A 16,682-nucleotide genomic window follows, 5' to 3' on the forward strand; every position below is an offset into this window, starting at 1 on the left:
AGGTTCATACAGTATATACCATGTTCAAGGTTCATACAGTATATACCATGTTCAAGGTTCATACAGTATATGCCATGCTCAAGGTTCATACAGTATATACCATGTTCAAGGTTCATACAGTATATACCATGTTCAAGGTTCATACAGTATATACCATGTTCAAGGTTTGTTTATAAACTCAGTGGTTCGAGTCCTGAATACTGATTGGCTGACAGCTGTGGTATATCAGACCGTATACCATGGGTATGACAAAACATTTATTTTTACTGCTCTAATTACGTTGGTAACCAGTTTCTAATAGCAATAAGGCACCTCAGGGGTTTGTGGTATATGGCCAATATACCACGGCTAAGGGCTGTGTCCGGGCACTCCGCGTTGCGTCGTGCATAAGAACAGCCCTTAGCCGTGTTAAATTGGCCATATACCTCACCTCCACAGGCCATGTTCAAGGTTTGTTTACATACACACTGTGAAAGGAGGAGGGACTTCGTTACTGTTGCATTTCTCTGATCTTTAGCTTTTTAGCTTCATCCTTTCACTCGATCCCTCTTTTTCCCACTCTTCTGATGTAGACTACATTCCCAGGCCTGTACCAGTCTCTGTCTCTGAGTGACTCAGACCTCTGGCTTTCCTTCTCACGGAGCTCCAACTGTGAACAGGAAGTCTCGCCCTCCATCGCCAAGAAGATCACACCCTTCCAGCAGGTAAGCGGTCAATCACTGATCATCATGAGCCAATCCTTATGTCTCACTGATACATAATCAATTGTCCATTATGATTTGTCATTTACAGGATAGGCTCTGTGCTCCCAGATTGAGCAATTTCTTACTCCCTCTTTCTTTTTTCCTCTCCTCCTCCTCTTCTGTCTCCCCTTTCCTCTTCTCCTTTCCTCTTCTGTCTCCCCTCTCCTCTTCTGTCTCCCCTCTCCTCTTCTCCTCCTCTTCTGTCTCCCCTCTCCTCTTCTCCTTTCCTCTTCTGTCTCCCCTCTCCTCTTCTGTCTCCCCTCTCCTCCTCCTCTTCTGTCTCCCCTCTCCTCTTATCCTTTCCTCCTCTTCTGTCTCCCCTCTCCTCTTCTGTCGCCCCTCTCCTCTTCTCTCCTCCTCCTCTTCTGTCTCCCCTCTCCTCTTATCCTTTCCTCCTCTTCTGTCCCCTCTCCTCTTCTGTCTCCCCTCTCCTCTTCTCTCCTCCTCCTCTTCTGTCTCCCCTCTCCTCTTATCCTTTCCTCCTCTTCTGTCTCCCCTCTCCTCTTCTCCCCACCTCCTCTTACTCTTTCTATCTGCAGGTACTGCTGGTTCAGGCCAGTCAGACTACAGAGTGCCATGGCTGCCTTCACCATGCAGGCCCTTGGTGAGTTTGAGTGTGTGTGTGTGTGTGAGAGATCCCTTCTGTCCACCATAATTCTGCATGTCTAGTAAAAATGTCATCATTAGTGCTGATCAATCCATCCTAACGACACACGCAGTAAACACAACAGTGGACAACAGCATCGGATGCATCTCTTCTCAGCAGCATTGATCTGCAGACATGATGCAGTGAGTCAGCGCTTTATACAACTGATGGACTTGATGAGTCCAGCAGTCCATATAACAAACACACACACACACACACACACACACACATGCACGCATACACATGCAAAAGAGACACAGCTATACTCACATAAGGCTCCTGTCCTCCATGAATGGAGCTGCCTGACAGAAACGATAGGGAAAGTGTACAGTGATTCATAGACAGGCATTACTCCTCATTTGTCACTACCACACACACAGACATGTGAGCCCCAACTTTAGGAGGAAGCGCATAAAATTAATCTCTAGCCATTTCTCTTCATTTGACACACACACACACACACGGCTATACGCACAGATGTGTGTGTGTGTGTGTGTGTGTGTGTGTGTGTGTGTAGACCTGCTGAATGTGTGGTGATTTCTCTTCATTATGCCAGCGGGCTCAGAGGGGAGAACAGAGCGATATGATTGGACGATTAGCCCCATGGAGGGAGAGCAGATTGGCTGTAATTCACTGGTGCCACGGAGGTCTGACGAGGTTTCTCTTGCGTTCTCTGCGTGCCTACCTCCCTCTGCCCTCTACCTCCCTCCTCCCTCAACCTCCCTCCTCCCTTTACCTACCTCTACTCTCCATCTCCTACCTCCCTCCTCCCTCGCCAGGTAACATCTGAGAGCCTATTTGCTGACACTATTGCTGTGAAAGTTAACCAAAATTAATCTAACTGTGGAGCAGTCCTATTCTCAGTCTTTTTCAGCAGTTGTGAAGCTTTCATATGCATGGTTCCACACTAAAATACACAAACACATTACAAGACCCCAATTTGCAGAGTCATTGATAGCGCTGGCATAAACCTACATGCAATTAGCAGGATTATCATAATGAATAGGCGGCTCATTAGGCGGGGGAACGTGTCTCAATGTTATCAAGGTATGAAATTATTGTTATTTTCAAAAACAATCTCCTTTTGGGCTTAGTTGTGGTCCATTTGCAGTGTACAAATTATTACAATTATGTTTCGGCCCCCCAACCATCCGCTCCGACAAAAATCGTCCCGCAGCTGAATCTCTCTCTCTCCCTCTCTCTGTCTCTCTCCCTCTCTCTGTCTCTCTCTCTCTCTCTCCCTCTCTCTCTCTGTCTCTCTCTCTCTCTCTCTCTGTCTCTCTCTCTGTCTCTCTCTCTCTCTCTCTCTCTCTCTCTCTCTCTCTCTCTCTCTCTCTCTCTCTCTCTCTCTCTCTCTCTCTCTCTCTCTCTCTCTCTCTCTCTCTCTCTCTCTCTCTCTGTCTCTGTCTCTCTCTCTCTCTCTCTCTCTCTCTTCTCTCTCTCTCTCTCTCTCTCTCTCTCTCTCTCTCTCTCTCTCTCTCTCTCTCTGTCTCTCTCTCTCTCTCTCTCTCTGTCTCTCTCTCTCTCTCTCTCTCTCTCTCTCTCCTCTCTCTCTCTCTCTCTCTCTCTCTCTCTCTCTCTCTCTCTCTCTCTCTCTCTCTCTCTCTGCTCTCTCTCTCTCTCTCTCTCTCTCTCTCTCTCTCTCTCTCTCTTCTCTCTCTCTCTCTCTCTCTCTCTCTCTCTCTCTCTCTCTCTCTCTCTCTCTCTCTCTCTCTCTCTCTCTCTCTCTCTCTCTCTCTCTGTCTCTCTCTCTCTCTGTCTCTCTCTCTCTCTGTCTCTCTCTCTCTCTCTCTCTCTGTCTCTCTCTCTCTCTCTCTCTCTCTCTCTGTCTCTCTCTCTCTCTCTCTCTCTCTCTCTCTCTCTCTGTCTCTCTCTCTCTCTCTCTCTCTCTCTGTCTCTCTCTCTCTCTCTCTCTCTCTCTCTCTCTCTCTCTCTCTCTCTCTCTCTCTTTCTGTAATATCTCTATCTCTCTGTAATTATCTATTGATTTACAGTATCCACTCCTCTATCTCCAGCTACATCTCTCTATTCTTCAGATATCACTCCCTCTCTGCCTGGACTGCAGCTCCCCATTCTTCAGATATCACTCCCTCTCTGCCTGGACTGCAGCTCCCCATCTCATCTCAGCTGGTGGTGATGCGGCAGTCTTCTCATACTTTAGAGCAGGGATAGGTAACTAGATTCAGCCGCGGGACGATTTTTGTCAAAACGGATGGTCGGGGGCCGAAATATATTTGTAATAATTTGTGCACTGCAAATGGACCACAACTAAACCCAAAAAGAGATTGTATTGGAAAAGAACAATAATTTCATACCTTGATAACACTATCGGGCCGGTTTTGGCCTGTGGGCCGTCTGTTGCCGACTCCTACTATAGAGTTTAGGCTTCCTCTATTCTAATCTGAAGTTTCCCTCAGTCTCACCTGCTCATCTGCACTGTTAATGTTTGATACTGTGGTGAGATGCTCCTACATTCCCTGTGAGAGTGTGTGGTCTGGCCCAAGGTTGTGTTCAGTATTGGTAGTAGCCCACTGACTCTGACAAGCCCCTGGGTTGGAGACGGGGGGAGAGGGTGGAGTGGTGTGTGCAGCGGGTGGTGGTGACCAGGGGTTGAGGGGATAGAGAGCTGGAGATGGGATGAGAGGGCTCTGATAGATTTCTGGAGCGGCTGTCTTCTCACTTCTGTAAAGATAATGAGGAATCTGCTTCTCTGTGAGGTGACGTCCTACACAACACAGAACATGATTAGTCAGGTTCACACACACCTACACACACACACACATACACACACACACATACACACACACACACCCACACACACACAGACAGACAGACACACACAGACAGACACACACATGCACTCTCTCTCTCTCTCCACAATCTACTTCCAGAGAGCTGCTGCAGTATTGAGGGACTGCAGAGATGGACCCCTCTCTCTCACACACGCTCGTACGCACACACACTCACACATACATAGTCCAGCATACCTTCCAGTGTCAATTAACCTTGGTATAGGCTGCTGAGGTCTCTCTGTCTCTCTTGGCCTCTCCTCCTGTCTCTCTCCTGCATATTCACACTGAGACATTGGCCTGAGGACCTGACTTACTGGTGTGGCACACAGTATTCATCCAGGGTTTACTATTAGCCCAGGCTAGAGAAAACACAGTGTCAAATGCAGGGCAAGGTAGCCCTGAGCTAAAACCATCACTAGGAGATGAGAACTACTTAACCACTAAGCAGGTAGCTTAGTGGTTAAGAGCGTTGTGCCAGTAACCGGAAGGTCCCTGGTTCTAATCCCTGAACCGACTAGGTGAAAAATTTGTCAATGTTCCCTTGAGCTAGGCACTTAACTCTAATTGCTCTGGATAAGAGTGTCTGCTAAAATGACTAAAGTAAATGTATTGTGGAGCAGAGTTGTGCTAACATCTACACTACTATGCTTTTGGGATGTTCTGACATGTAGTAGTCATTGCTAAGCGCTACGACCTATCCAGGTAACGGCTCAGTTTTCTTTTTATTGGAATGGAACATACCCTACGGCTAACCCTGTTGACTGGTAAAGTGTGTGTATATATGAGTGTGTTTGTGTGTGTATGTGTGTGCGTGCTATTGTGTGTGTGTGTGTGTGTGTGTGTACGTGGTGCTACAGTGTGTGTGTGTGTGTGTGTGTGTGTGTGTGTGTGTACGTGTGTGCGTGCTACAGTGTGTGTGTGTGTGGGTGTGTGTACGTGTGTGTGTGTGTGTTACAGTACAGTCTGTCTCCCTGGTGGTGAGTCACTATGCTAATGAAGCGTGGGCTTTAATCCTCTTAGAGGTAATCTCCCACAATCCCCCGGTCCAGCCTGGCCAAGAGAACCTGGCCACTGCCACAACACAGTGGAGCGCTATCAGCACAGTGTAAAACAGCAACACACACACACATACACAGACACACACCACTACACACTAGAGGTCTTCACGAGTCCACCCGAACCCGATTACCCAGGGCCGACTCGGGTCTGAAATTCTGTAGTTGACTCTTGGATCCGGGTCGAATCTGTTTTGAATGTCACGGGTCTCGGGTATATGTAATTAGAATTGATTTGCCGGTAAGGACCCGTACAGACCCGAACGCGACTGCTGCAGGAGAGAGAGAGCGAGAGAGAGAGAGAGTTTTCTTCTCACTTTTGTTTATCCATTTCACTTGCTTTGGCAATGTAAACATATGTTTCCCATGCCAATAAAGCCCCTTGAATTGAATTGAATTGAGAGAGAAATGTTGTCTCATTTATGCTGCTGCGGCCTTTCACGAGAGGCGCATGTTTTTCAAGATGCTTGTGTATCTTGTTGTTTTTGTTGGCCAATCATGTCATCAAAGCGGCACTAGCCTCTGGCTCTGTTAGGAGATCAATGGAAGATGGAATTAGTTAGGAGATCAGTGGAAGACGGAAGTAGTTAAGAGATCAGTGGAAGATGGAATTAGTTAGGAGATCAATGGAAGATGGAATTAGTTAAGAGATCAATGGAAGATGGAATTAGTTAGGAGATCAATGGAAGATGGAATTAGTTTGGAGATCAATGGAAGATGGTATTAAAATGACGGAATTAAAAGTTTATATGAAAAGGATATGTTTCAACAACTCAATACTTTGAATGGAGTGTTTTTTGTTATTGTGTAGGACGGGGGAAAGCTCAGCCTATGTAGCTTTGATTAGCCAACCCAGCTAGCTATAGCTTAACTAGCTTCTCTTCTCGGTTTGATACAGTCAAAACAGGTACTATGTAATCAGATTGGATGATACAGTAAATAGCCTAGCTTTGGCAGCCCAGAGTTTGTAACTAGTGCGAGTCGGCTTGATAGCTGCTGGCTCTCTCTTCCTCCTCCTTCTTGCCCCACTCACACAGCAGGCCCCTCCTCCCGTTATAACAGCTTCAGTTAATAATTTTACAGTTAAACATTTTACATTTACATTTTCGTCATTTAGCAGATGCTCTTATCCAGAGCGACTTGCAGTTAGTGAATGCATACATGTTTTTTTTTTCATACTGGCCCCCCGTGGGAAACGAACCCACATCCCTGCCGGCCAATCCCTCCCCTACCTTGGACGACGCTGGACCAATTGTGCGCTGCCCATGGGTCTCCCGGTCGCGGCCGGCTGCGACAGAGCCTGGACTCGAACCAGGATCTCTAGTGGCACAGCTAGCATTGCGATGCAGTGCCTTAGACCACTGCGCCACTCGGGAGTCAAAAGGTTTCGTAGCTACAAAATTGTATTTTCTGTTGTTTCCCTCACTCAGATCGGATCAGATCGGGCCTGGACCCAACCGGGTCTACAGTGGGGAGAACAAGTATTTGATACACTGCCGATTTTGCAGGTTTTCCTACTTACAAAGCATGTAAAGGTCTGTAATTTTTATCATAGGTACACTTCAACTGTGAGAGACGGAATCTAAAACAAAAATCCAGAAAATCACATTGTATAATTTTTAAGTAATCAATTTGCATTTTATTGCATGACATAAGTATTTGATCACCTACCAACCAATAAGAATTCCGTTTCTCACAGACCTGTTAGTTTTTCTTTAAGAAGCCCTCCTGTTCTCCACTCATTACCTGTATTAACTGCACCTGTTTGAACTCGTTACCTGTATAAAAGACACCTGTCCACACACTCAATCAAACAGACTCCAACCTCTCCACAATGGCCAAGACCAGAGAGCTGTGTAAGGACATCAGGGATAAAACTGTAGACCTGCACAAGGCTGGGATGGGCTACAGGACAATAGGCAAACAGCTTGGTGAGAAGGCAACAACTGTTGGTGCAATTATTAGAAAATGGAAGAAGTTCAAGATGACGGTCAATCACCCTCGGTCTGGGGCTCCATGCAAGATCTCACCTCGTGGGGCATCAATGATCATGAGGAAGGTGAGGGATCAGCCCAGAACTACACGGCAGGACCTGGTCAATGACCTGAAGAGAGCTGGGACCACAGTCTCAAAGAAAACCATTAGTAACACACTACGCCGTCATGGATTAAAATCCTGCAGCACACGCAAGGTCCCCCTGCTCAAGCCAGCGCATGTCCAGGCCCGTCTGAAGTTTGCCAATGACCATCTGGATGATCCAGAGGAGTAATGGGAGAAGGTCAGGTGGTCTGATGAGACAAAAATCGAGCTTTTTGGTCTAAAGTCCACTCGCCATGTTTGGAGGAAGAAGAAGGATGAGTACAACCCCAAGAACACCATCCCAACCGTGAAGCATGGAGGTGGAAACATCGTTCTTTGGGAATGCTTTTCTGCAAAGGGGACAGGACGACTGCACCGTATTGAGGGGAGGATGGATGGGGCCATGTATCGCGAGATCTTAGCCAACAACCTCCTTCCCTCAGTAAGAGAATTGAAGATGGGTCGTGGCTGGGTCTTCCAGCATGACAATGACCCGAAACCCACAGCCAGGGCAACTAAGGAGTGGCTCCGTAAGAAGCATCTCAAGGTCCTGGAGTGGCCTAGCCAGTCTCCAGACCTGAACCCAATAGAACATCTTTGGAGGGAGCTGAAAGTCCTTATTGCCCAGCGACAGCCCCGAAACCTGAAGGATCTGGAGAAGGTCTGTATGGAGGAGTGGGCCAAAATCCCTGTTGCAGTGTGTGCAAACCTGGTCAAGACCTACAGGAAACGTATGATCTCTGTAATTGTAAACAAAGGTTTCTTTACCAAATATTAAGTTCTGCTTTTCTGATGTATCAAATACTTATGTCATGCAATAAAATGCAAATGAATTACTTAAAAATCATACAATGTGATTTTCTGGATTTTTGTTTTAGATTCCGTCTCTCACAGTTGAAGTGTACCTATGATAAAAATTACAGACCTCTACATGCTTTGTAAGTAGGAAAACCTGCAAAATCGGCAGTGTATCAAATACTTGTTCTCCCCACTGTATATGGGGCGGAGTGTGGTTGTCCTCGGGTCCGTTCGGACCGGGTCTCCATATTTAAAAAATGTATTTATTCGTGTCCATTTCGGAATGGGTCCAACCTTTTGAACCAGAGAAGACATCTACTACACACATGCTGTATGCACACTCTTACTCACACACACACACACACACACACACACACACACACACACACACACACACACACACACACACACACACACTCACACACACACACACACACACACTCAGGTGAAGACACATTGTACTAGAGTTACACAACCAGTCCTTTAGGGCCACTGTGTTAGATGTTTTGCTTCGAAACCTTCCCCCCTTTTTACTTAATTGATCAGTCAGTCAGTGAATGGCCAGGGAGTCCACTGAGTAAAGACAGAAAACCCTGCAGCCCTAGAGGACACACACACGTACACACACAGAGAGAACGTAGCACCTGTGCACAGCATACTCACACACACAGAGAGAGAGAGAGAGAGAGAGAGAGAGAGAGAGAGAGAGAGAGAGAGAGAGAGAATGAATATTGATCAGATACCCTTTCATTGAGGATTGATGTGGTGTAGGTGCTGCCTGCTGTGTGCGTGTTAGGGTGTGCTCGTTTGCGTGTGTATGGCATATCAATGTGTCAAAAGGTGCTTAGCAGCCAGACATGACAAGTCATGCAGTCAAGTCAGAGGGATGATTCTCTTAGTGTTGCCATGGCAATGCAGGAAAAGTTCGCTGGACGGCGTTCCAGCCATGGCCGAGAGCTGGGGTGTGTGTGTGTACGATCAGAATATGAATTGAAGGGTTTTGTTCTGCTCTGTATGTGCGTGTGTGTGTGTGTGTGTCAGTGTGTTTATTTGTCTACATGTACACTAGGCGTACAAAACATTAGGAAGATAACATCTTTCCATAACATAGACTGACCAGGTGAATCAAGGTCAACGCTATGATCCCTGATTGATGTAATTTATTAAATCCACTTCAATCAGTCTAGATGAATGGGAGGAGACACATTAAAGACTGATCTTTAAGCCTTGAGACAATTGAGACATATATTGTGTATGTGTGCCATTCAGAGGGTGAATGGGCAAGACAAAATATTGAAGTGTCTTTGAACGGTGTATGGTAGTAGGTGCCAGGCACACCGGTTTGAGTGTGTCAAGAACTGCAACACTGCTGGGTTTTTTACACTTAACAGTTTCCCGTGTGTATCAAGCATGGTTCACCAGCCAAATGACATCCAGCCAACTTGACAAAACTGTGGGAAGCATTGGAGTCAACATGGGCCAGCATCCCTGTGGCATGCTTTCAACACCTTGTAGAGTCCATTCCCTAATGAATTGAGGCTGTTCTGTGAGCTCTCGTTCTCTATGGCCGACGTGAGTAAGTCATTTAAGCGTGTTAACCCTCGCAAGGCTACCGGCCCAGACGGCATGCGCAGACCAGCTGGCTGGAATGTCTACGGACATATTACATCTCTCCCTATCCCAGTCTGCTGTCCCCAATTGCTTCAAGATGTCCACCATTTTTCCTGTACCCAAGAAAGCCAGGGCCAGGCTGATGTGGCCTTAGCCACTGACAGGCACTGCCTCAAAAACCTGCACCTGGGGACTGCATGGCTGCCCATGCTAGATGTGTGTGTCTTTATGTTGAATTTTGGGCACAACGTGACACTAGATGTGTCATTAGAGCCACAGTGCTGTGGTCGCAGGCAGGCAGGCATGAAGAGTTGAACCCTGATTAGGATTAATGTGAATCATACATCAACCACATACCTGGGGATGTGGTTGCGCTGTCACTGTAGTAGGTTAGATCTCTCTGGGGGGGATCATGTGTGTCTGTCCCAATATTATTCTCCCAGGGTTCAGCCACAGATCTCCCCTGTCCTAGCCTGTACAGCAGCATCACTGCTCCTGCTGTGCACTAAACCCTACCTTGTTACAGAAGATCTCTCTCTCTCTCTCTCTCTCTCTCTCTCTCTCTCTCTCTCTCTCTCTCTCTCTCTCTCTCTCTCTCTCTCTCTCTCTCTCTCTCTCTCTCTTTCTCAATTCAAAAAAATTTGCTTTACTGGCAATGTAACAATGTACATATTGCCAAAGCTTACTTTGGATATTTACAATATCAACATAATTAACATAATAATAATCAATATTGTCAATGGGACAACATTAACAACAATAACCAAGGGTCAAAATAACCATTGCACAATAACAATATAGAGGACATGTGCAGGTTGGTTGATCTGTCAGACACTGTCCCTCATCTTATGTCAGGCAGCAATGTAATGCGCTGCCAACCCACAGCTCTCTGCGTCCTCCCCCAACAGGACGGGGAGCCTGTTCTCATCAGAGAGGTCTTTGAAACCTTGAAAAACTGTTTCAAATTTGGGGAAATGACACTCTCTAATTGATTTATATTTTTGACATTTTGTCAGGAAATGCAGCTCTGTCTCAGGTTCTGCTGCGGTGCAGTGGTTGCACAGCCTTTCCGCTACAGGGAGCCAGGTTTTCCTGTGTCTACCCTTCTCAATGGCAAGGCTGTGCTCACTGAGCCTGTACTTTGTCATGGTTTTTCTAAGGTTTTGATCAGTAACCATGGTCAAATAGTTAGCCACGGTGTACTGTCGATTTTGGGCCAGATAGCACTGCATTTTACTTTGTGCTTGTGCTTGTGTTTCCCAATAAGCAATGTAGTTTTGTTTTGACTGTGTTGTAATTTGGTTTATTCTGATTGATTGGATGTTCTGGTCCTGATGCTTCAGTGTGTTAGTAAAACAGGTTTGTGAACTCAGCCCCAGGACCAGCTGGATGAGGGGACTCTTTTCTTTGCTCAGCTCTTGGCATTGCAGGGCTTGGTAATGATATGAGAGGAGCACTGTATTTTAGATGTTTCCAAAACGTAATTGCTATTTTTTGAGTTTTTATTATTAGTGGATATTTTTGCCTAATTCTGCCCTGCATGCATTGTTTGTAGTTTTCCTCTGGAGATGTAGGAGACTCTTACAGAACTCTGCATGCAGGGCTTCAATGGGGTGTCTTTTTTTAGTTTTTATTATTAGTGGGTATTGGCCTAATTCTGCCCTGCATGCATTGTTTGTAGTTTTCCTCTGGACATGTAGGATAATCTTACAGAACTCTACATGCAGGCTTTCAATCGGGTGTTTGTCCCATTTGGTGAAATCTTGTTTTGCAAGTGGACCCCACACCTCGCTGCCATAAAGTGCAACTGGTTCAATTACACATTCAATTAGTTTTAGCTTAATTTTAATAGGTATTTCAATTTGAATTTGTTTTTTAATGGCGTAGAATGCCCTGCGTGCTTTCTCTCTCAGTTCATTCACTGCATCATTAAGGTGTCCAGTTTAGCTTATTTTTAAACCTAAGTAATCTCTCTCTCTCTCTCTCTCTCTCTCTCTCTCTACCTGTCTCTCTCGCTCTAGATTGATGTCATTACTGGACTCTGGGTGTGTAGTTGGGCTCTGTCTGCCCAGCAACCACTGACAACAGGCAGGGGGAGGTGTTGAGGTGGAGGGTGGCACTGCAACAGAGCTTGAAATGAAAAGGTGATAGAAAGAGAGGATGAATGAAGAGAGGAGGGATGCAGGGGTAGCAGAGCAGTCAGTCAGAGGAGACAGGTGAAAAGGTGATAGAAAGAGAGGATGAATGAAGAGAGGAGGGATGCAGGGGAGCAGAGCAGTCAGTCAGAGGAGACAGGTGAAAATGTGATAGAAAGAGAGGATGAATGAAGAGAGCAGGGATGCAGGGGTAGCAGAGCAGTCAGTCAGAGGAGACAGGTGAAAAGGTAATAGAAAAAATGAATGAAGAGAGGAGGGATGCAGGGCAGAAGTGTCAGAGGAGACAGGTGAAAAGGGGAAAGAAGAGAGCAGGATGCAGGGGTAGCAGAGCAGTCAGTCAGAGGAGACAGGTGAAAAGGTAATAGAAAGAGAGGATGAATGAAGAGAGGAGGGATGCAGGGGTAGCAGAGAGACAGGTGAAAAGCAGCCGTGGAGGAAAGAGAGGACAGAGAGATACCCTCTTTATTATATTACCCATCTCTTCATCCTCCTCTTTTCTCCTCCTCCTCCCCTCCCTCCTTCCTCCTCTCTACATCCTTTGGTGCTTCAGGGATCTGAGCAGTTGGTCAGTGTCGTTTAGCTGAGAGAGAGAGAGAGAGAGAGAGAGAGAGAGAGAGAGAGAGAGAGAGAGAGAGAGAGAGAGAGAGAGAGAGAGAGAGAGAGAGAGAGAGAGAGAGAGAGAGGTCAGTGCTCTCTGAGGTTAATTGAAGCTGGCAGGGAGGCTCTCTCCCTCTTCCATTCTTTCTCTCTCTCTCTATCTGCAGTTTGACACGTTTTCAGGGACCCCTCCTCCCTCCTCCGGCCCCTAACTATCACATGCGTCAATATTCCCCAAGGTAATACAGTATCAGAGTGACTGGTCATTCACTATCAACAATCAGAGCAGCATGAGCTGATGTGGTCCACAAGCAGACCACAACATTCATATTCAGTCACTGAGTCAGTCATACAGTATTTGGTAGATTAACATGTGTCACCAGAAATGGACACCAGGGAGAGTAGCTGCTACCTTGGCCACAGCTAATGGGGATCCTAATAAAATACTAAATAACTGTGATAAGTGTATCTTGTTATGGCTTGATGTCAGCAAGTGACATACAGGCTTCCATGGTGTGTAATCAGGACCAAACGTAGAGACACCAATAGAACGCACCAATAGAACGCACCAATAGAACGCACCAATAGAACGCACCAATAGAACACACCAATTGTCACGATCGTCGTAAGCAACGGACCAAGGCACAGCGTGATATGCGTACATCTTTTAATGAGTACTTATTAACAATAACAAAACGATACGTGAAGTCCTAAGGTTAACAAACACAAACCTCTCCGGAACAAGACACCACAAATGACAAGTGCAAAACAGGCTGCCTAAGTATTGTTCCCAATCAGAGACAACGAGCCACAGCTGTCTCTAATTGGGAACCACCCTGGCCAACATAGAAATAAACGATCTAGAAAGAAACACATAGAAAACAAAAGATAGACACTACACACCCTGGCTCAACATTTAAGAGTCCCCAGAGCCAGGGCGTGACACCAATAGAAAACACCAATAGAACACACCAATCAGAGCTCAGAAACATGATGGAACTTCTGAGAGATTCAACCTCCGATACATGAGACTCAGCTAACATCTCTGAGTTATACACGCACACGCACACAGTCTCACAAATAAACACACAGACCTGCCCGATGGAAAGACAGACATGGTCCCCCACCTCTCTTACTGAAGGTGATTTGAATAACATAGACATTTACATAATGATGTCTCTCTCTCTCTCTCTCTCTCTCTCTCTCTCTCTCTCTCTCTCTCTCTCTCTCTCTCTCTCTCGCTCTCTCTCTCTTTGCACTCATTTAGCTCTTATCTTTTCTTCCTCCCCTCTATATGTTTCACCAGCGGGGCTTATTAGCCAGGAAAGGAACACACTGAAGACTGTATAAGAGCGAGAGGTTGAGAGGTTGAGAGGATGAATGATGGAGAGATGAGATGATGAGACGAGAGAGATACTTTTTGTCTCCTGTGAAATCTATATGCATCTCTCCTCTTTGCTCATATAGTGCCATACGTTAGAGAGACTATCCAGCAAGACTAGAATTTAGCCTACCCGTTGATGCGTCAGGTGTGTGTGTGTGTGGGTGTGGGTGTGGGTGTGGGTTTGGGTGGGTGTTTGTGTGTGTTTCATCACAGATTTACAATGACTTCAACCTCCACTCTAACCCCAGTCTAACCCTGGTCACAGTAGATCCTCCACTCTAACCCCAGTCTAACCCTGGTCACAGTAGATCCTTCACTCTAACCCCAGTCTAACCCTGGTCACAGTAGATCCTCCACTCTAACCATAGCGTAACCCTGGTCACAGTAGATCCTCCACTCTAACCCCAGTCTAACCCTGGTCACAGTAGATCTTCCACTCTAACCACAGTGTAACCCTGGTCACAGTAGATCTTCCACTCTAACCACAGCGTAACCCTGGTCACAGTAGATCTTCCACTCTAACCACAGTGTATCCCTGGTCACAGTAGATCTTCCACTCTAACCCAGGTATAACCCTGGTCACAGTATATCTTCCACTCTAACCACAGTGTATCCCTGGTCACAGTAGATCTTCCACTCTAACCCCAGTCTAACCCTGGTCACAGTAGATCCTCCACTCTAACCACAGCGTAACCCTGGTCACAGTAGATCCTCCACTCTAACCACAGTGTAACCCTGGTCACAGTAGATCTTCCACTCTAACCACAGCGTAACCCTGGTCACAGTAGATCATCCACTCTAACCACAGTGTAACCCTGGTCACAGTAGATCCTCCACTCTAACCACAGTGTAACCCTGGTCACAGTAGATCCTCCACTCTAACCCAGGTATAACCCTGGTCACAGACACATGCTCCATGCTTTGTTTGGATCTGTGAGCTCAGCTACCGTATTAATTTATTTGTCTCTTATCTCAAGTCAAAAGAAAGATGATTCATGATCCACAGTGTTCACAGCCCCTGATGTCTCAAGGGTTGTGTGTGTGTTTGTGTGTCTGTGCATGTGCATGCACGTGTGTTTGTGTTATAGTGGCTGTGTGCTGAATATTATAGTGCCCCTCTCCTACCGTTCTGTCCCTGTCTGAGCCACACAGCCCTGGGGCCATCAGGGATTCTGTACACTGTGGCTCTCAACATATTCTCTCTACATAGAAATGTCTCAAATCAGACACACAAGCATAAACACATAGCAGATTTGCAGCTCAGGGGCAGGGGAACTGATTGAGAACTGAGTGTGTGTATGTGGTGTGTGTGTGTGTGTGTGTGTGTGATTATATTAATTATCTTATTATACCATCCCTCCTCTTGGCATCTGGGAAATTAAGATGTTTTCTTGCTTCACATTATAACATGAAGTGAAAAATCTTGACACTAGGTTTTGGACAGTTGGTCTTGAGATGCTGAAAATAACAACACACACACTGATAAACCGCCGTCTCAGAGGGGTGTCGACACCTGTCTGATAAACCGCCGTCTCAGAGGGGTGTCGACACCTGTCTGATAAACCGCCGTCTCAGAGAGGTGTCGACTCCTTTCTGATAAACCGCTGTCTCAGAGGGGTGTCGACACCTGTCTGATAAACCGCTGTCTCAGAGGGGTGTCGACACCTGTCTGATAAACCACTGTCTCAGAGGGGTGTCGACTCCTTTCTGATAAACCACTGTCTCAGAGGGGTGTCGACTCCTTTCTGATGAACCGCCGTCTCAGAAGGGTGTCGACTCCTGTCTGATAAACCGCCGTCTCAGAGGGGTGTCGACTCCTGTCTGATAAACCACCATCTCAGAGGGGTGTCGACACCTGTCTGATAAACCTCTGTCTCAGAGGGGTGTCGACACCTGTCTGATAAACCACTGTCTCAGAGGGGTGTCGACTCCTTTCTGATAAACCGTCGTCTCAGAGGGGTGTCGACTCCTGTCTGATAAACCGCCGTCTCAGAGGGGTGTTGACTCCTGTCTGATAAACCGCTGTCTCAGAGGGGTGTCGACTCCTGTCTGATAAACCACCGTCTCAGAGGGGTGTCGACTCCTTTCTGATAAACCACTGTCTCAGAGGGGTGTCGACTCCTTTCTGATAAACCGTCGTCTCAGAGGGGTGTCGACTCCTGTCTGATAAACCGCCGTCTCAGAGGGGTGTTGACTCCTTTCTGATAAACCGCCGTCTCAGAGGGGTGTCGACTCCTGTCTGATAAACCGCCGTCTCAGAGGGGTGTCGACTCCTGTCTTATAAACCGCTGTCTCAGAGGGGTGTCGACTCCTGTCTTATAAACCGCTGTCTCAGAGGGGTGTCGACACCTGTCTGATAAACCGCCGTCTCAGAGGGGTGTCGACTCCTGTCTGATAAACCGCCGTCTCAGAGGGGTGTCGACTCCTGTCTTATAAACCGCTGTCTCAGAGGGGTGTCGACACCTGTCTGATAAACCACTGTCTCAGAGGGGTGTCGACTCCTTTCTGATTTGATTCAGTCTCTGGTTAGATGAAGAAACAAATGGATTAAAAGGGAAACCTGGGATGTCTGTGTCTGTGTCTATGTGTGTGTGTGTGTGTGTGTGTGTGGGTGTGTGTGTGTGTGTGTATGTGTGTGTACTGCAGCAGGATGGGGGGGGGAACTTGGGATGGACCTCAGCAGTAAGCTGAGCCCTGTTTGTGTGTATGTGGTATGTGTATGTGTGTGTGTGTGTGTATGTGTGTGTATGTGTGTATGTGGTGTGTGTGTATGTGGTGTGAAGCGTGTAGCCCCAGGCGTGTTAGCCCGGCTGAGGCGTGT

The 16,682-nt window shown here is 46.8% G+C and overlaps 1 pseudogene; it reads left to right on the top strand.

Moving 5' to 3' along the window:
- Positions 1 to 16,682, top strand: part of LOC121557695 — a 130,807-nt pseudogene that overhangs the window by 47,066 nt on the left and 67,059 nt on the right.

The sequence above is a fragment of the Coregonus clupeaformis genome, chromosome 5 (genome assembly GCF_020615455.1).
Source record: "Coregonus clupeaformis isolate EN_2021a chromosome 5, ASM2061545v1, whole genome shotgun sequence".
NCBI lineage: Eukaryota > Metazoa > Chordata > Actinopteri > Salmoniformes > Salmonidae > Coregonus > Coregonus clupeaformis.